Source organism: Symphalangus syndactylus, chromosome 5 (assembly GCF_028878055.3).
Source record: "Symphalangus syndactylus isolate Jambi chromosome 5, NHGRI_mSymSyn1-v2.1_pri, whole genome shotgun sequence".
Lineage (NCBI taxonomy): Eukaryota > Metazoa > Chordata > Mammalia > Primates > Hylobatidae > Symphalangus > Symphalangus syndactylus.
In genome coordinates this window covers 106,401,805-106,423,086 of record NC_072427.2, presented here as the reverse complement: position 1 = coordinate 106,423,086, position 21,282 = coordinate 106,401,805, and the positions used below count along the sequence as shown (strand labels likewise).

The window sequence follows — 21,282 nt, the reverse complement described above, 5'->3', positions numbered from 1 at the left end:
GTTGGCCAGACGGGTCTCAAACTCCTGACCTCAGGTGATCCGCCCAACCTTAGCCTCCCAAAGTGCTGGGATTACAGCTGTGAGCCACTGCGCCCAGCCATCCTGCAAGTCCCGATGGACACCAACATTTGCGATCCATCCAAGAATAAGCTATTTTTTTGGCTTAATATATTAGTAGGCAAGAGTATTTCTGGGGACATCCACTTTACTTTTCTTAATATAAATGCCCTATCTGCAAAGATGAGGTGATAAAATTTTTCTGTAGTATGTGTGAGTGTGTGTGTGTGTGCGCGTGTGTGTGTGTGTGCGCGTGTGTGTGTGTAGCAGGTGGACCATAGTGGTATTTTGCATCTGTAGGATTTCATTTAAGCTAAGAGCCAGTGTGTAGTATATTAGCATGTTTAGTTCAATTAGTTCATGCTCTCAAATCACAGTATATCAATAATTTGTGTGTCAGCACACACACGCATAATTTATAAAAATGAATTAGAATATAATGAGTATTTTGAAATGCACACTCCCTTTCATTTTTAAATAATATTTCCTGAGGATGTTTTTTAATTTTGTACCTCAGGTTTTTCTAATTGAAAGATTTTAACCATGTTATTTCTCATACATTTGACTAACAAGAGATTGTTTAAAATAGTATCTTAAACTAATAGTTATTGGGACAATTTAAATAACTTACTGGGTGCTTATGTTATACATTTCTGCCAAAAACAGTATTAATCGTGTGCTTAATTTATTCCAGAAATTTCACTGATGTGGGGGTTGGTAATAGTGCACCAAGAAAAAGATTCTTTCTCTTACTGCAGGTAAGTGCTATTAATAATATAGGCCTGGGATGAGTAAGTAGCTTTCAGCAAAATGTAAATTAATCATTGCTTCTTTCACTTGAAAAGACTTACTATTAAAAAAAACATAATCAGAAATAAGCAGTGTACAAATTCTCCTAATCTCAATGAGAACCACATTTTGATTAGCAGTAGCCTAGTTTACACACAATAGAAACCAGCAGTACTCTCACTACTGGTGTCAAAATTATAGTATGTGATGTAATTACAATGTGTGGGTTCCTCTGGCCCCCAAGGACTTTGCTAACGTTGTTTATTCTGCCTGTTTGTAACGTCTTTCCAATTCCGTTGTTTAGTTAACTCTACTCATCTTTTGAGACCCACTTTCTCAAAGGTACCTCTTACAACTTCAGAGACAAGATAATTCCCTTGTAATTTTGTAAGATCTCTTATCACTCAGTAGCTTTCTTTACAATCATTTATCAAAGTTTATGCGTTACTTATGTAATTATGTAATTGATGTATTAATTGCTATTATCCTCAAATGTTCCAAGAATAATAACTAATATTTATTGAACAACAATACCATGTCAAACACTGGGATCAAATAGTTTACATGTGCATATCCCTGTCATTCTCTGTGTATGTATTTGTGTGTGTGTGTATTAATTTATGTATGCACATGTACATACATATACTTATAGACACATATGTCTGTATACATGAATATCCCATATACATGTGTATATATATATACATATACATAATCTCATTTAATGCAATAACATAATGTTAATGAATTTGTAAACCTGGAGTTAATACATATTAACTCCAAAAACCACCAATCTATATGTCTGACCATTTATTCTCCTCCCTTTGCAAATGAATGTCCCTTGGAAAGCCTATTAATGGGTTTAGGGAAAGAGAATGAGATCCGTCATTTAGGACCTCGTAGTACTGCAAGTGTACACCTACATTAGAAAATTTAATAATTCTCTACGTTAATATATTAAAGGAATGAAAAGAGCCACATGGTAATCTCAGTAGATTAAAAAAATAAACATTCACTAAAATTTAATGCACAGTTAGAATAATAAAAATATTAAATTGGAATGGGAAAAACCTTCCTTCTTTTTATAAGCTAGAAAATACATTAGCAAAAGTCTAAATTAAACATCAAATTAAGGGTAAATAGGATAAACATTTTTATTAAAGTCAGAAACAAGCAAAACATCCATTATAAACTACATTATACATTATCATTCTGAAACTCTGAGCCAACATGCAAGTAAAAGGAAAAAAAATGATAAATTGGGAGGACAAATTGGTTAGGAAGTAACAAATCCTTGATGTTTTCAGACGATATTATTGTCTAAAAAATCTAAAGAATCAGCTGACAAATTGAAGGTACTCATAGACAGTTTAGCAAGATCAATATATGATTTATTTAACAACTTAAGAGCTATCTTATGTGCCTGTATTATTCTATAAAGGAAATAAAAACAATTAAGAAAATTATTTTAAATGGTACTAAATTACATCTAGCAGGATATGTGGAAAAAAAAGTGTTCTGTGGGATGCCATAATAGCTAACAATTATTGTGAGTTCATTTTGTAAAATGCACTGTTTTATATTCTTTGCACAGCCCTTCTTTACCGTTGCTAAAATCATATATATCAGAAAAAGAATTTTTTGTTGCTCAAAGTTATAAAATTCACAACGAAAAGGCACCTTGGTGGAACAGATTGAGAGAATCTAGTAAATATCAGCGGCACAAATCCCATAACTTAGCAATTCTACTTCTTTTATATTAGTTAGAGAACAAGTCAAATATAGACACAAGAAGGAGGTTAACTACAAGTTACAAATTATTTATAATGACTCCCAAAAAGGATGATAAAAATCATTAGCAAAGGGAAATACATAATTTGAGAATTCTCAACACCATGATTTTATTATTCATTAGACTTCAATGGAATAGGATGAAGTATATCATTCATATGCACTGATACTAAGAATTACCGAGATGTACTATAAATGAAAAAGCTATTTATTACATGTTAAAATAACAAATGTATTGGAAACATCCTGTCACCAAGCAATGACATATCTCAAGTCACATATGCATACATATGTAATTGTGTAGGTAGAAAAAATTCTGGAAAGAAACCAAACAGTACTGTAATAATAGCTATCTCTGGGAAGCATACTGGACTGGGAAAAATTTTAAAGGAACATTATTTTCACTTATGTAAGCTTTAAAAATAAAAATATGTATTACCCGGCCAGGTGCAGTGGCTCACGCCTGTAATCACTTTGGGAGGCTTAGGCGGGTGGATTATCAGAGGTCGGGAGTTTGAGACCAGTCTGGCCAACATGGTGAAACCTCTCTCTACTAAATATACAAAAATTATCTGGGTGTGGTGGTGGATGCCTATAATCCCAGTTACTCAGGAGGCTGAGGCATGAGAACTTGAACCCAGGAGGCAGAAGTTGCAGCAAGCCGAGATCGCATCACTGCACTCTAACCCGGGCAACACAGCAAGACCCTGTCTCAAAACAAACAAACAAACACACAAAACATATATATATATATATATATATATATATATATGTATATATATGTGTATATATATGTATGTGTATATATATATATAACATTGCATTTATAATTTAAATAATTAAAATGCCTCTAATATATAAGGTAAGGCATTCACTTTCTTATGACATTATTTAATGTCATAAGAAAAAGTCTTTATATATCTGTGAAGATAATTTTGACTGAATTAATGACATATTTTATAAAAACAAAATTTCAAGCATGTAGTAAAAAAAATTGAAGACTAATTAACCTTAAAACCAGAAAAAAATATGAATGAAATTCTAGTCAAGTAAAACAAAATAGAAGAAAAAGCAACTGACCCATCAACTCTTTACCTCCAAGCCTTCAATTACAGATACGTTTATAGCCAGGTTAATTTAAATATTTAAATAAAGAAAAAATTTATGCTCTCTAAACAGATATTAAGTATACAAGAAGATATAAATTACTTCTGAAAGCTAATATCAATAGCTAAAATTTTAAGAATAATATAATAAAATGAATACATTGTTCCTTTTATCAAAGTATATGCAAAACGTATCATCAAACCTAGGTAAATATATATTTATAGAATAATCTATCTGGCAAATGGTATGTATTCCAGGCATGAAAAGATGCTTTACTATGAGAACATATGTAAATAAGACAACTCATTAATTAATTAGGTGAGGTTAAGCCCATTTATAGGTGTGATAGCCCCAGTTTCAGGCAGGTGCTGGAAACTGAACTAGTGCTTGCTACTGAGCAGTGATATCTATATGTGGCCAGGATTATTTTTTATATGCTGGAGGTTTCATAGGAATACATTTGTAGACTGCAGTTCTTGATGAATGGCACTAACAAGCAGAAACTGATAATTCTGGAAAACAGGATACATACATACTAAGAATGAATCAATATTTGCATACGTTCTTTCATAATCACAAAATCTTGCTGTCTACCTAAACTTCATGGGTTAATCTACACAGACTCATATTTTCTTTTTTTTTTAGCTCATAAGTCGTTGATACACCAATTCAGAAGTTAAATATTGAGAGCAAAGTTCTAGGACAACTTGAATTCATAAATGGTGCAATCTGGAAAACATAAAATCCAAATATTAAATCATAAAATAAAGTCAAAGAGCAAAATAATTACTTACATAATAGGCAAGATGGATTCAAAATTCATAGCATTTAGAAAGGTTTTGGATGCATCATTTATTTGTGATTCCTTCTCAGCTTTAGTGTGCTCAGAACATACTGGAAAACCTTACATAAATAGTAGCAGTCAAGGTCCCCACAGTCCTTGTTCTGCTGAAGTCGGGATCTTATTAAAGTATTAACTTGGAAGAAACAAATAATTATTTTCCATCATTTTGCGGTAATAACATTAAACTTCCACTTATAATTTTAAATTTCACTAGTCTTTAAGGTACTCATCTTTTTACTGTTAATGTAATGAATGTTAAATACACAGTAAAAACTGTACATTTTAATTTGCATAATTAAAATTTGTTTTTTAACCTATGTGAAAAAATATAATGTAAATTTCTTAGCAGAATATACATATCTAATTTTAGCTACATGAGATATTTCATCATAACTTCTTGCAGAATTTAAAAAATGTATAAAAAGAATGAATGTTTGAGCAATGGATTATATAATACATGGTTTTCATCTCCAAGTGGTTCTGATAAAACATTACTATCAATTTTAAAATATTGAGTTTGGTTGGGCGTGGTGGCTCACACGTGTAATCCCAGCACTTTGGGAAGCCATGGTGGGCAGATCACTTGCGATCAGAAGTTTGAGACCAGCCGGACTAAGGTGATGAAAACATACCTCTACTAAAAATACAAAAATTAGCTGGGCTTGGTGGCTCACACCTGTAATCCCAGCTACTAGGGAGGGTGAGGCAGGAGAATTGCTTGAACCCGGCAGGTGGAGGCTGCAGTGAGCCGAGATAGTGCCACTGCACACAAGGCTAAGCAACAGTGAGACTCGGTCTCAAATAAATAAATATAAAAATATTGAATTTTACCACTAACATATGTTTACTTGTACATGTCATTTCTCAATACTATTTTAACAATATAAAAATGATACAACTATTAAAGTTTAAAAATACTGAGATAAATGTACAATTTTAAATGTTTTCACAAATAAAATATGATCATATATTCAAATTCATCTTTAAAACACTTAGTTTAAGACGATAAGATAATTATTTGTGAACGTGATTTTCATTTAAGTGGATTTCAAAAGTTTGTTCTGATTACAATTAAAAAATATATTCCAAGGACACTTGAATATAAATCGAACAAAAGCCTCTTTGGTGGTGCTTGCTTAAATGGTCTCATTCATTCTCCATTTTCAACTTTGAGCTATGAAAACAATTTTAAAATCAAAGTTAGTACATTTCCATTTCTCCAGTATCAACTAGTCAAATATTACTCAAAGTCTTATTTCATATATTTTATTTATCAAATTAGGAAGTGCTGTTTTACAGTATTGTAAATGTTGAGACATGAATAAATTTATAGTTGACTGACTTTCTAAGTTTTACAGTTTTCTTTTTGTGGACAGCCAGTAAATGTCTGTGTATTATAAGTTAATTTAATCTAAATGTCCATGTTATTATTTAGTCATTAAAATAGTCTACTATTTAAATATTTTTGAAACAAAATGACAATGTTTATATCTTTTTTTTAACATACAAAAAAGAGTAATGACTTAGAGTAGTCTGAAAGTAATGCATTTCAGACACCTGATAGGGAGTGAATCTTGTTTTCCTAACTGTAGCTCTTTTCGTTTTACCCTCGATAATTCCTTAACATGTAACACATGTGATAACCTACCATACAAATAGTGAGTGTGACAGTGTCAATTCATGCTCTGAATATTAATGATATTTAATATTGTTTAAAAAATAACTTAAAATTGTGCGTTCTAATATTTCCTTCTAAAAACCAACAAAAGTTGTTGGGAAGAATGTTTCCCAGTAGTAAGCATTGGATACTTCTAGGTAATATTTTGTTAGTTGGCTTGCTCTGTCTTTTATTGTAGAGTTATTGCCTAACATTTTAGGACTAGTATAATGCTTTTGTAATTAAAAATATGCAATCTCTGAAACATAAATTTGGCTTTTATTATGAGAATATTGCTGAAAGATTCAGTACATTCAATAGATTTTAAAACACTTTCATTTCATTTAAATCTCTCTCTGAGAAATATTATATTTATTTAAAAATAATATGATTAGAAAAAAACACCGAACTGCAAAGGATTATTGTTGCTGGAGGTTTTTTATATATTATTCTTTGCTACAAATACATGGAAAAGTCATGGGTACTGACAGGACTGAGATTGAAAACCAAGTCCCCACTGAGTTGGCTTTTACAGAATGTAACTGGCGAGAGTCTGTTGAAAGTTCTTTCCACTTCACCTTCCCTGATTCCCTACCTTTATTTCCAAGTGGTGAAAATTATTTTAAATAGGCTCCAAACACATTGATGAGTGAATCAATAATCTATAACAAAGGAATGTGAAATATATTTAACGAACTATATATACACAACTAGTAAACATGAATGTACAAAGGGCAACATGAACATTGTAAAGCAGCCAATTATTAAATTATTATGTAAACTGTTTTAAACAAAACAATAAATACCAAGTTTAGCAAAGTAAAGATGCCATTATTTCTATTGCATAAAACCTAATATCTGAATCTGAAATATAGTAAAATACCTCTGATTTCTGGCTTAATATATCACATTTTTTCCCCAAATTTATATGTTATATTTCTGTAAAGTAGTAAGAGCTGTGAGACCATTAGAGAATTAAATAAATTCACAAACTAACTTCAATGGACTGATACTTTATTAGGGAAATGGCTTGACTCTTAACTCAGGGACAACACTGCCCAAAATGTATTCAGTAAATTGACGGCATCAGAATTTAGGAACATAATTTAACTTACCAATATTTGCATCTTCTGTCAGACCCAATGAATTGGGATTTCAGAGGGTTTGAGGCCTAGAACTCTGGATTTTTAATAAATTCCTTAGATGATTATAGTGATTACCTTAGCTGAGTTGTGATTTTGAGTTTTGTTGAATCACTGCACCTCTTATCACCATATTTTAACTAATCTCATCTTAAGAATTAAGAAGATAGTCTATTTACATTTCCTGGTGGTCAAGAATTTGGTACTGTATTAAAGCATCTTAAGAAGATAGTCTATTTACATTTCCTGGTGGTCAAGAATTTGGTACCGTATTAAAGTATCTTTTTGTTAATTAGAGTACTTGTAGGATTTAATTAGCTGACATTTCATTTAAAGTAGCACTTTCCTCAATTGTTTACTACTGTAGTTTTTATCAGAAACTTTGTAGTTTAAACTATATTTAGAAGGAAAATTAAAAGAAATGCTATGTTTAGATATAAGCAATTTATAATATCCATTTAATGGCACAAATGTCTTCAAATTTGCAACTGCCTGCAAGTTAGCAGACTAAGTAATCTCCAGTTGCTGTTGAATTCAATGTGTTTTATTACCTGTCACCAAATTAACAATCTTAAATCCTTATTTTCATCCTTTCCTCCCAGAAACTTGAATAATATTTCATCCTAATTCTCTATTTCAAGATTTTCCATATTCAGGATTCATTTACCCAAAGTTAACTTCATTATTTACAGTATAAATCACCTTATGTAAGCAGGTTAGTCTGTTTATTATTTTGGCAGGCACCTTCTCAAATTTAAAATATTTTCCCCCCTTTACATTGTTCCTTTGTTTTCTATCTTGGTTAAAATTGTAATTAAATTGAAAATAATAGTTCTCCCATTTGCCTTTTAGTTATTTTTTAAAAAATCCAGCGTGCCTTTATTTATATATCCACTTCATTATTTACTTATAATGACATTCTATTTTCTTTTTTTTTTTTAAGACAAGGTCTTGCTCTCTGGCCCAGGCCGAAAAAATAGTATTATGCAAGAGCATTTTTTAGAAAGAAATTAAGGACTCCAGGATTGCTAAAAATTAAAATTATTATATTTAAGGTGGATATTATCTTATGGGATGCACTTTCTATTTTGGGTCTGAATCATATCTTATTTAACATATGTTCAGTAGTTCTATCACATCGTTTAGAAAATAAAACAAGTCAAAGAAATATATTGCCTAACACTGTTTTAAATGATAACAAATGAACAAAACCTACAGAGCTCTGACCCTATTAAAAAAAAAATCCAAAACAAAACACAAAGTTTGTCCACTTTGAAAATATGGATATGTCTCTTCATGTCACATTATTCTTAGTATGTCTAATAGGTTTACTTTAAAAGCAATACATTATTTTATTTCACTGATGGATGCTTAGTTTGATTCCATATATTGGCTATTGTAATAATGCTGCCGTGAACATGGGAATGCAGATATCTCTGAAATACTGATTTTATTTCCTTTGGATAGATATCTAGAAGTGGGACTTCTGGATCATATGAGAGTTTAGTTTTTTTAGGAATCTCCACATAATCTTTTTTTGTAATGGCTGTACTGATTTACCTTCCCACCATAGGGTACAAGGGTTCCCTTTTCTCCACAAATTTTCCAACACTTGATTTTTCATAGTTTTGATAGTAGCTATTCTAACAGGTGTGAAGTGATAGCACATTGTGATTTAAATTTCTCTGATGATTAGTGCTGTAGATAATTTTTTATATACCTGTTGATCATTTGTATATCTTCCACTGAGAAATGTCTATTGAGATGCTTTGCCCATTTTTCATTGGGTTATTTGTTTTCTCACTATTGAGTTGATTGCATACATAATATATTTTGGATATTAACCCCTTATTGAATGTATGGTTTGAAATTTTTTTCTCTTAATCCAAACGTTTTCTCTTTACTCTGCTCATCGTTTCCTTTGCTGTGAAGAAGCATTTTAGTTTGATACAATCCCATTTGTCTATTTTGCAATATTTGCCTGAAGTTTTGGGGTGAAATTCAAAATGTCACTGCCCAAACCAATGTCATGGAGATTTCCCCTATGTTTTCTTCTAGTAATTTTATAATTTAAGATCTTATGTTCAAGTCTTTACTTAGTTTGAATTTTTTTGAATGTAAGGTATTGGTGAAAGGTCCATTTGTCTACATGTGTATGTCAAGTTTTCCCAACACCATTTATCGAAGAGACTATCCTTTCTCCATTGGGTGTTCTTGGCATCTTTGGTGAAAATCAACTGACTGTGTATGCATGGGTTTGATTTTCAGCCCCTTACTCTAGTCCCTTGGTCAATGTATCCTGCTTTTATGCCAGTACCATACTGTCTTGATTTCTACAGCTTTATCACATAATTTAAACTGAATTAGTGTGATGCCTCCAGGTTTGTTCCTTTGCTCAAAATTATTTAGCTATTCATAGTCTTTTGTACTTCCATATTAATTTTATCTTTTTTCTATTTCTATGAAAAATATAATTGGGATTTTGATAGAAATTAAATTGAATCTGTAAATCACTTTGAATAGTATGGAAAATTTAAAATTAATTTTTACAATACATGAATATGGGATATCTTTCCATTGATTTGTGTCTTATTCAATTACTTTCATTAATGTTTTATAATTTTCAGTGCTAATGTTTTATCTCCATTTTTATGTTTGTTCTTATTTTATTTTTGTAGCTATTGCAGATGGGATTTATTTTTGATTATTTTTTATGATAGATCACTTTTAATGTATAGCTGCTGGGTATTTTTGCATCTATATTCATCAGGGACATTGGACTGCAATTTTCTTTTCTTTTAGTGTATTTGACAAACTTTGGTATCAAGATAATAATGCTGGTGGGCCGGGCGTGGTGGCTCACGCCTGTAATCCCAGCACTTTGGGAGGCCGAGGCAGGAGGATCACGAGGTCAGGAGATCCAGACCATCCTGGCTAACACGGTGAAATCCTGTCTCTACTAAAAATACAAAAAAATAGCCGGGCGTGGTGGCGGGCTACTGTAGTCACAGCTACTCGGGAGGCTGAGGCAGGAGAATGGCGTGAACCTGGGATGCAGAGCTTGCAGTGAGCCGAGATCGTGCCACTGCACTCCAGCGTGGGTAACAGAGCGAGACTCCCTCTCAAAAAAAAAAAAAAATAATAATAATAATAATATTCCGGTGTTGAAAATGCATTTGGAAGTATTACTTTCATTTAGATTTTTTGGAAGTTTCTGAGGATTTGTATCGGTTCCTGAAATATTTGGTAGAATACAGCAGTGAAGCTGTAAGATTCTAGGCTTTTCTTTGATGGAATAATTGTTGTTACTGATTCGATTTCCTTAGCCGTTATTCAGTCTTACTGAATAATTTGTTCAAATATTCTTTTCTTCGTGATTCATTCTTGGTAAGTTTTATGTTTTCAAAATGTATCGATGTTTTAGGTTCTCCAATTTGTTGGCATATAATTGTTTACAGTAGTCTCTCATGATCCTTTGTGTGTCTATAATATCAGTTGTAATGTCTTATCTTTCATGATTTATTTAAATCTTCTCTTTTTTCTTAGCTAGCCTAGAGATTTATTTTATCCTTTCAAAAAATAACTCTTAGATTTATTGATATTTTCTATTGTTTTCTTAGTTTCTATTTTATTTATTTCTTCACTTCTTTATTATTTTCCTCCTTATACCAACATTGGGCTTAGTTTGTTCTTTTTTCTGTAATTCTATGATGTGTAGCAGTAGGTTGTTTGAGCTCCTTCTTCTTTTTTTGGTGGTGCTTTTTATTGCAATTAACTTCCCTCTTATAACTCCTTTTATTGTACGCCATACATTTTTTCTATGCTGTGTTTCTATTTTCATTTGTCTTAAGATATTTTTAAGGTTTCTTTTAATGTTTTCTTTATTCCATTGCTTGCTCAGGAGCCTGTTGTTTAATCTTCACATACTTGTGATTTTCTCTCCCATCACTGATTTTAAGTTTTATACCATTTTTATCAGAAAAGATACTTGATGTGATTAAAGTCTTCTTAAATTTGTTAAGACTTACTTTGTCACTTAACATATGATCTATCCTGGAGGTGTCCAGTGTGCTTGAGAAGAATTCCATTTGAATGGAATGCTCTGTATATTTTTGTTAAATTTATTTAGTCTAAAGCGTAGTTTGATGTTTCCTTATTGATTTTCTGACTGGATATTCTGGTTGATTGTTTAAAGTAGGATATTGGGGCTTCCCAATATAAATGTGTTGCAGTCTATCTCTTCCTTCAGATCTGTGAATATTTGCTTTACATATTTATGTGCTTTAATGTAGTTTCAGACAATATTATTTGGGGCATGTGTGTAACTGCATATGTCTGAATGTGTTTTAATACGAAAGATATGTTAGAATCTATCTTTTTCACCATGACTTTCTTTTTGTCTCTGGATTATTTTTACAAACTAAATATTCCGTTGTCTCTTAGGGCTTATAGTATGAGCTATGATATTCAGTACCCTGGAGAGCACCACAATATTTCATTGCCCTGTGGGGTAACATCAAGGAGAATAGAGAAATATAATGAAAAATAACGATAACAAATCTAATACTATCTATGCTTCACCTGATTCTGTAACTGCAGAAATATGGGAGTTCAATTTATAAACTGCAAATGCAGTTTAGTAAATTGTCCTTTTACCTTATAATTTTCCATATTGGTTGACTTCAGTCTCTTTAGTTGCATTTAATCTCTTTGCAAATATCCATCTTTTCAGTTTAAATGTCTTTTGCCTGGGGAATCCAAGTAATGGTTATAAACTGTGTTTTTTTTTTTTTTCTTAAAAGAGGTGATAGAAAAGCTCTCATTATACATTAAACTCTTCAGTTTTGACTCAGTGATACTGTAGGGAAAACACTGAGGGGAGTGAATCTGAGTTTATCCAAAGGAAAAGTGATTTTTTTTTGTCTGAAATATTCTTACAATGATAAAATTTATATCATTATAGAAAGTGTTCTTCTGTCCTTTTGAAGTTGGCAGCATTTCAAGTTCACATTATAAAACAAGGACTTCAGAAGAAAGGAAGACTTTAAGTGGTGAAAACTCACACAACATGAAAACACTGAATTATTTCAAGGCTGTAAATCTGTGTATCTGTAACTCTAAATTAGTGCTGTTAAGTTACCACTTGTGGAAACTGAATATTACTAAAAAGTACAGTAGTGTTGTTTTGATGACAACATATTTAGAAATATGTAAAATATTCAAGTCATCATCAACAACTTCTTAATGAAGCATCTATAAAAAGCCATGTGTGTTAGTAACAAATGATGATCAGTGAGAATATAATACTCATGAATTACTTGACAAAGAAGCACAGACTAGTCTGAGCAGAAATTATGGAAGAAGAGATTTGTTTTTAAGGCCCATTTTGAAGCTTCTACAGTGGGTTTAAACACTCTCTTGGTATGGAACTATTTTAAGAAAATTTGAAAGTGTGATGTTTTATTATATTTATCCAAAGTGGATTCAAGACCATTTATAAAAAGTGGTTTTGTTGTCTTTTGAGCTATTTCCAAAGGGATGCAGTTTTTAAAAGACTAAGCAGGTTGGAGTTGTAAATGAAGTGCTTGATGAAAGATCATTATTAACTTTGCCTTTGAAATTGATGGAGAAGTGATGTTTGAGCCCTAATCACTGAGCTAATAATTCACCTTTAATCAAAATCAGATGCTTAATATTTTGTATAATTGTGATCACTGAGGTTATTTTCATTGAACTGCTACCATTCCACTCTTTCCTGCACTAAATTTCTGAGCCAAAAAACTTCTGTGGATCTTAATTTAAGAAACAGGCTTTACAGGACAGGCGCAGTGGCTCAAGCCTGTAATCCCAGCATTTTGGGAGGCCGAGGTGGGTGGATCAGGAGGTCAGGAGTTCGAGACCAGCCTGGCCAAGATGGTGAAACCCTGTCTGTACTAAAAACACAAAAAAATGGCCAAGATGGTGAAACCCCATCTGTACTAAAAATACAAAAAATTAGCCCAGTGTGGTGGCACGTGCCTGTTATCCCAGCTAATCAGGAGGCTGAGGCAGAGAATTCCTTAAACCCTGGGGGTTGGAGCTTGCAGTGAGCAGAGATTGTGCCCCTGCACTCCAGCCTGGGCGACATAGTGAGACTCCATTTAAAAAAAAAAAAAAAAGAAAAAAAAAAGAAAAGAAAAGAAAGGAAAAGAAAAGAAAGAAACAGTTTTTACAGTGTCTGCTTTTCTCTGTTGATTTTGTTCTTTTTTACCTGCTTAGTACTCAGTGTCTTTCTAGGTTATGTATATTGTGCTGTGTTTATCCCCAAGTTGCTGGAATATTGGATATTGTCCTTCAGTGGCAGCCTGTCGATGGATTCCTGTTGTTCGTAAATAAGACTCATAACCCTCAATGCCATTCTGCCTAGACTTCAGACTATGGGTTCCAGCATGCATCCCTGAACGTTGTTTCCTGCCTACATGTTGGTATCTGTTGTTAAATCATCTCAGGCCTCAGAGGTTCCTCTTTCTGGCAGTGATAAGAACAATGATGCAAGCTTCAGACTGTTAGTATTCTTTATTTGGTTTCCAGCTAGATGCGGTCAACTGCCTCTTGTAGTTGATAAAGCTCTCCTCATTGCCTCTCATGCTTCATTTTGGTACCTATTTTAGCTGAGGTAACCTGCAGTATTTAGTTGCTTAATTTATAAAAAAAAATTTTTTTATTAAAAAAGGATCTTTTAATATAATGTGATGTTTTAGAGAGATGCAAAATCACTTGATTTTAAAAGTATCTAGAGATTAATGAATAAATACATTAATAATTGAATGTCATATTATTGCCATAAAATATTTAATGCAAACATGTGAAGTCTCATTAAATATATTTAGCATTTCACAGTTATCATATTTGCAAGATATACAAATATGATTTTACTTATTTGAAAGAGCAGAGAACAATTCTTTGACAGGTTCTCAGCTTAGCTTTCCAAAACTAAACTTCATGCACAAAAGACCACATCCATACAGACACACACATTTCTGTGTTCATACTCAAAGTAATATATTCCTCTCTATATAGACATATACACTTTTATACACATACACAAGTATATCCTCTCATTAAACCTCTGGAAATAAAATTATTTCTATTGTATTAGATATAAAATACTGATTTTAGGTAACATTTGATGTTCATGAGGAATAACCAAAATAAAGTGACCTACAAAAGTTCCCTAATACTAAGAGAAAATCTATATGCATTAATTTATTGTTTCTTTCAAAAATATATTTAAATAAATTCATGGAGATCATCATGACATTCTGCTGTACACATGGGATACTGACAAAGAATATCAATTTTATTAATACCAGGGGATAACTTTCTGTACAAAGGTTGAGTGTGAGGGGGAGAGACCAGTCTTCCTTCTCCTCAAGTCCTCCACAAGACACCACTGCTGCAGCTAACACTACTTTTATTGTGAAGACATGGAAGTCCTTCTAGAAACTCCACCTCACATTCTTTCTTTCTATTATTATACTTTAAGTTTTAGGGTACATGTGCACAACGTGCAGGTTTGTTACATATGTATACATGTGCCATGTTGGTGTGCTGCACCCATTAACTCCTCATTTAGCATTAGGTATATCTCCTAATGCTGTCCCTCCCCCCTCCCCCACCCCACAACAGTCCCCGGTGTGTGATGTTCCCCTCTCTGTGTCCATGTGTTCTCATTGTTCAATTCCCACCTATGAGTGAGAACATGCGGTGTTTGGTTTTTGTCCTTGCGATAGTTTGCTGAGAATGATGGTTTCCAGCTTCATCCATGTCCCTACAAAGGACATGAACTCATCATTTTTGCCACAGAAGGTAACATTCACAGGTTTTGGTAATTAAGACATGGACATATTTGGAAGACATTAATCTGCTTACCACTTGGTGGCCGTATAATGTATACATTTATAAAACACATGAAAATCAATTTTTTGTAAATGTATGAATTTATTTCCAGACCCTTTATCTTATTTCATTGGTTGATGTGTCTGCTTATACATAATTTGTACACTTCTGTATAAATTACATTTATGTATCAATGTACATTTATGTATAAATTATGCATATGTTTATTTATACATATACATTTATTTATACAACCATTATGTAAGTAATTATAATTACATGAAATGACCATTAAACTGAACATAACTAAAAATAAAATAATTTAAATATAATTCACATACTATTAATATGTGAGGAAACAAATATATAATTTTTAGATTATCAATGTTAACCTAGTAAAATCTTAAAAGTGTGATTCTGTCTTACATCAAAATGTTAAATCATTTAGATAATTTATCTAAATGATATCAGTATCAGGTAATTACTTCCTGATTATTATATATATTAATATAACTTAAAAGCAGACTCATGTACACATATTTTCTAAATGTAAGCTATGCAATAAACCTATTAGACAGATATTTTCAAGTGATTAAGGTTTCAAAACTTTGAAAGTATAATAATAGAAATAATTATTAATCTAACGCTAGAATTTACATCCCTTTGTTGCCAATACTACATCTGATGTGAGATAGTCTCACAGCCCTTGATATTAAACTTAGCAACTAGGACTTCGATGTACAGTTTAGCTTTTTATTAGATAATTTTGAAAAAATGGGACTGGAAGGAGAATGAGATGAAGATAAGGTAAATCTCGACAGCTTTATTGAAAATCAATTTTCTATAATTTTGTGGATTTATTTATGAACTCTATATCCTGGTCCATTTGTTGATACATATGTTTTCATGCTATTATCATGCCGTTTTGACTACTATAATTTTGATTTTGATATCAGGTAGTATGATGCCTCCAGCTTTGCTCTATAGCTCAAAATTGGTTTGGCTGTTTGGGGTATAATAATAAAATAAATAAATAAATAAATAAAATAAAATCTCAAAAAAATAGTTTCTTTGGTTGAGTACTTTGGTTGAGTTTTTATGCTAGACCATATTGTCAAAAAAACAGAAAAAAAATTAATTTTTCCTTTTTCTCTTAGGAGGCCTTTCATTTCTTTCTCTTGCTCAATTGCCCTAAGGCTTCCAGTACTATGTTGAAAACAAGTAGTGAGAATGGGCAACCATGTTTTATTCCTGATCTTAGAGAAAACTCTTTCAGCTTTTCTCATTTGAACATGATGTTGACTCTGGGTTCATCATATATGGAATTTATTGTGCTTTGATACATTCATTTATCAAATGATTCATTCATGTATCTTTGATACATTCATTCTATACATAATCTGTTAAGAGTTTTTATCGTGAAAAGATATTGACTTTTGTCAATTTATTTTTCTGCGTCTTTTGATATGATCCTACTAATTTTCAATAAAAGTGCCAAAAATATTCAATGGAGAAAGGAAAGGCATAAAAATGGTGTTGGGAAAACTATATATACACATGTAGGAGAATTGATTGGATCTTTATCCCATATCATATCCAAAAATAAACTCAAAATTAATTAAAGACAAATATAAGACACGAAACTCTAAAACTTCCAGGATAAAACAAAGGGAGAAAGTTTCGCAATATTGATCTGGGAAACAATATTTTGGATTTGACTCAAGAAGCTCATGCAACAAATGCAAAAGTAGACAAATGTGAATACATCAAATTAAAAAGCTTCCAAACAGCAAAAGAAGCAATCAACAGACTGAAGACACAACTCAGAGTGGGAGAAAATATTTGTAAACCACACATTCAACAAAAGGTTATTATCCAAAATAAATAAGGAATACAAGCAACTCAATATCAAAAAATAACATATAAACCAATTAAAACCTGGGCAAATAATTTAAACAGACATTTCTTTAAAATAGACATACAAGCTGCCAAGTTCATGGAAAAAGTCTTGATATCACTAAGCATTAGGGAAATACATATTAAAACCACAATGAAATATAATCATACACCTCTAAGAATGGCTTTTATAAAAAAGACAAAGGGTACAAAATTTTGATGAAGATGTGGGAAAAAGGCAACCCTTGTACATTGTTGGTAGCCATTACAAAATACCTGCATGGAATTATACTGTGTCTAGATCAGCAGTTTTTAAAATGAAATAGAAACTAATAAAATTGAAAAAAAAAAAGAAAAAAGAAAGGTAAAAAAAATTTTGTGAATATACACACATACACATCTGTACTGTATAGAAGTGTAAAAACTACTGTTCAATGTGGATTGCAATTCAAAAGTATAAATCCTATTGACCTAAATGATACCATCAAAGCTTTTTACCACAACGTAAAGACCCTTCATAAACAAGCATTGGAACAAAGATTCAGCATCATCTCTTGCAACTCTGCATCCTTGTATGGTCCCAAAGTCTTGAATTATTCACAACTTCTTAGAATCATTATGATCTATAGATTTATTCCAGTTTGTCTTTAATATCTTAACACAGAACATAAGATAATTTATAGATTCCAATTAAGATAATTTGGTATAATTAATATATTTAAACTAACAATTTATAGACTTAGATAATCTTTCAAGATAATATTCTATGCCAGTGGTTTTCAAACTTGAACCTGCCTCAGAGTTACTTGAAAGGTTTGTTTAAAAACAGATGCTTCGACCAAAATCCCTATACTACTTAATTTAGTATATCTGTGATTAGGCCTGAGAATTTGCAGGTGGTGTTAGCTCTAAGATTCCAGAAACCACAGTTAAAACAGTATTCGTGTCTCTGGTCTGGTTTCTGAATTTGAATATGTTTTTATTATAGACAGACTCATGTTTCACATAATCATTTGTTGTAGTATAATTGTCTGGTTTTTTGCTCTCACTTAAGACAGTAGAAAAATGTGAAAGATATTTTGGGACAAGAGACATGAATTTTATTCTTCTATTTGGACCACCTAACTAACAAAACAGAGAGGCGTCTCAACATTCTTTATTAAATGCCTTAATGAAAAGCTTAATTTTGAAGACTTTCACCATATTTATCTTTTAAAAGTTTGCTTTCATGCACTTAAAATACTCAACAGGGAAAGAGCCTGATAACATACTAAGTGCAGCTATAGCTTCCTTACATATCTGGTGAGTAGTAATAAAATGCCTCAGAGACAAAGATGAGAGCACAGAGAGTTATTTCATGGTCCCGTTAGCTACATATTTATAATAACCAGAGACATTATGAAGACATTTCCAAAAGATATTCTAAAAGCCAGTCTAAATGTCAGACAAAATTTTTTAAAATTTAGTGTTCAAGAGGTGAAGAAATGTTTAGAATAGAATTTAAGTTAATGTCACAATAGGTTTCAATAATGTTACAAAGTTCATTCCTAGTTTTGAAATGTCTGTAAAAATAAAATTTAAAAGAAAAAAACGTATGAATCAAATTTATGTTTAACTGAAGAATTTGAAAGGGACTGTGTATTTTACTTTATAAATCCATTTCATTGACAGTTTCTTGTAACATATGCCAATCATCTTTACTGTATTATTTCCTAGTATCATTTTCCTAACTTCAGACATGAAGCTATAAATCAGATAAAATATATGCAATAAGCAACTGAATGCCATTTGAATATAGGTAGGAATTGGAGTCTATAAAATAAGAAGAGTATGGAGAATCTAATAGCTCAATTAGGCAATGTGAGTGGAAGAGGAATTAAATTTTTTTTTTGCCCAAACTGGGTGACAAAAATGGAAAGAAGTTATCAATGAATTGTGTAAGCTTATGTATTGCAAAATGCCTTTAATTATAAACATCAGATTTCACTATTAAAATATAGATTAAATTACTATTTAATCCTAAATATTTACTATTTAATTACTAAATTAAATAGTAATTTAATAGATTAATTACTATTTTAATCACGATTAAAATATAGATTAAATTACTAAGATATGTGAAATCAATTGGAGAGCTCAGGCAATTCTAGAAAAAAAAAATCCTACATATGCAGCCACATTCACCAAGAGAACCAGTCTCTGCCATCACTAACCTCAGTTGTTAGACTCACATCCATGCCACCTCTTTCATAGTCAATAACTTGTTCAATCTGAATACCTGCTACTAACCGAGGAGCCATCCCAAAGCTGATAGTGTCCAAAACAGGACATCTCTTGAAAATATATGCCAACGAAATAGATGCCTGACAATTTTGCCAAAAAAATACCAAATCAATCTCCTGCACATTCATGTGGTGTGATCTGACCCCCTTCTGCTGGCCTACAAGGGACTGTAGAAAAGGTAATTATTAGTATGTCCACTTTTTCGTACAGATCCAGTTTAGAAAGGATATGCAATGGATGTTTAGCAAACTTAACTAGAGCATCTGCAGCAACCTACATCTTAAGTGCTCAATATCCACACTTTAATAGCAACAGTAACATCTGCCTAATGCAACTATTCCTGCTAAACACACACAGATGCGCACAAACTTACCGCCCCCCCACACACAAGCACAATAATTCTATAAAGTGATGCCCCAATTTTCATAAATTGTCAGTGTATTTTCTAGTTAAATCCCAATCTCATCTTGAATTTCATAATGAAGTGGTGAAATGTTACAATTAAACTGAGAGGAATCCCATCATAATATATTTTAGGTGACTCTATAGAGGGAACATGAACATTTAACCACATATCAGCATGAAGAAGAAACTGTGGGACATCCTAGTGTACTTACGATGTACTAGTCATGAATTCATAGTTTACATTTAGAATGTCTTATTCCGGTAACCATACCACATCGACTTAGCGTGTGCATATCACATCAGATAGTGGAACTTTTCCAGCTGTGTCCTTTGGTGTTTACACTTACATCAGGATGAGTCTATTAACTTTTATTTTTGAAAATACAGAATATCTGGATGTGTCCCATAGAATCATGGGGATTCAGAATACTTCTCCCTGCCTCCATCAAATTGTGATAAAATTATATCCTCTTGATAAATAAATTTTGCCATTTAACAAGATTTCCTCCTTTTTTTTTTCCTACTGGATTGGTGAAATGAATATTTGAACATGATCAGGAAGAAGAGTCAAATTCTAGCTTTCTGAATTAACATTGTTTTTCTGGTAGAAACATTCTCCATTTGATATCTACTCTTTTATAAGACTAGATGCTCTTTTAATGATAGGGTAAATGATAAGACGTGTGAATATCATCAGCACATTGATGGATCAGCACATGGCCTCAGTAATATATTGAATGATGGAAAATTATGCATTCAGGTTTAGATATTCACTGATAGGGTAGTTGGCGGAAGCAATATAGAAAGAAAACACAAGTAAGTAATCAGAATAAACTATATATTCAGCAAATAAAATTGCTGGAGTTGGTTTAATATATTTGACTTGTCCTCTTAGTTATTATGTCTGCTATTTTTTCACTGGACAGAGAAAGCCATATCTCTGGGAACATCTGGAAACTGCTACTGATTCTCATTTAAGGTAAATGCTACTAAACTAAGTAATACTTTACAATATGGTGGTGTTGCGGGCTAAATGTTTGTGTTTTCCCAAAATTTTATGTTGAAGCCCTAACCCCCAATGTAACAATTTTCAAAGATAGGACCTGTGAGAAAGTGATAAAGGTTAAATGAGGTCATAAGAAGGGGGCCCTAATCTGATGGAGCTGGTACACTTACAGGAAAAGGAGGAGACATCAGATAACTCTCCACCAGGTAAAGACACAGCAGGAAGGCAGCCATAGATAGGCAAGCCAGGAAGAGAGCCATTACTGGAAACCTAATTAAACAGCATCTTGATTTTGGACTTTCCAGCCGCCAGAACTATGAGAAGTAAATTTCTGTTGTTTAAGCCATCCAGTCTGTAGTATTTTGTTGTGGTAGCCTGAGCTAACTGATACAGGTGTATAATCTTTAAAACTTCTTTGTTGGGACCC

At 32.1% G+C, this 21,282-nt stretch overlaps 1 long non-coding RNA gene across 1 annotated transcript in view; it reads left to right on the top strand.

Annotated features, from left to right (window-relative positions):
- LOC134736840 (uncharacterized) overlaps positions 1-20,794 on the top strand; it is a 51,343-nt gene extending 30,549 nt beyond the window's left edge. The window contains exons 2-3 of the long non-coding RNA XR_010121213.1: positions 752-815; positions 20,776-20,794. This is a non-coding gene — a long non-coding RNA (uncharacterized lncRNA). The remainder of the gene's footprint in view (positions 1-751; positions 816-20,775) is intronic.
- Positions 20,795-21,282: the final 488 nt, after the last annotated feature.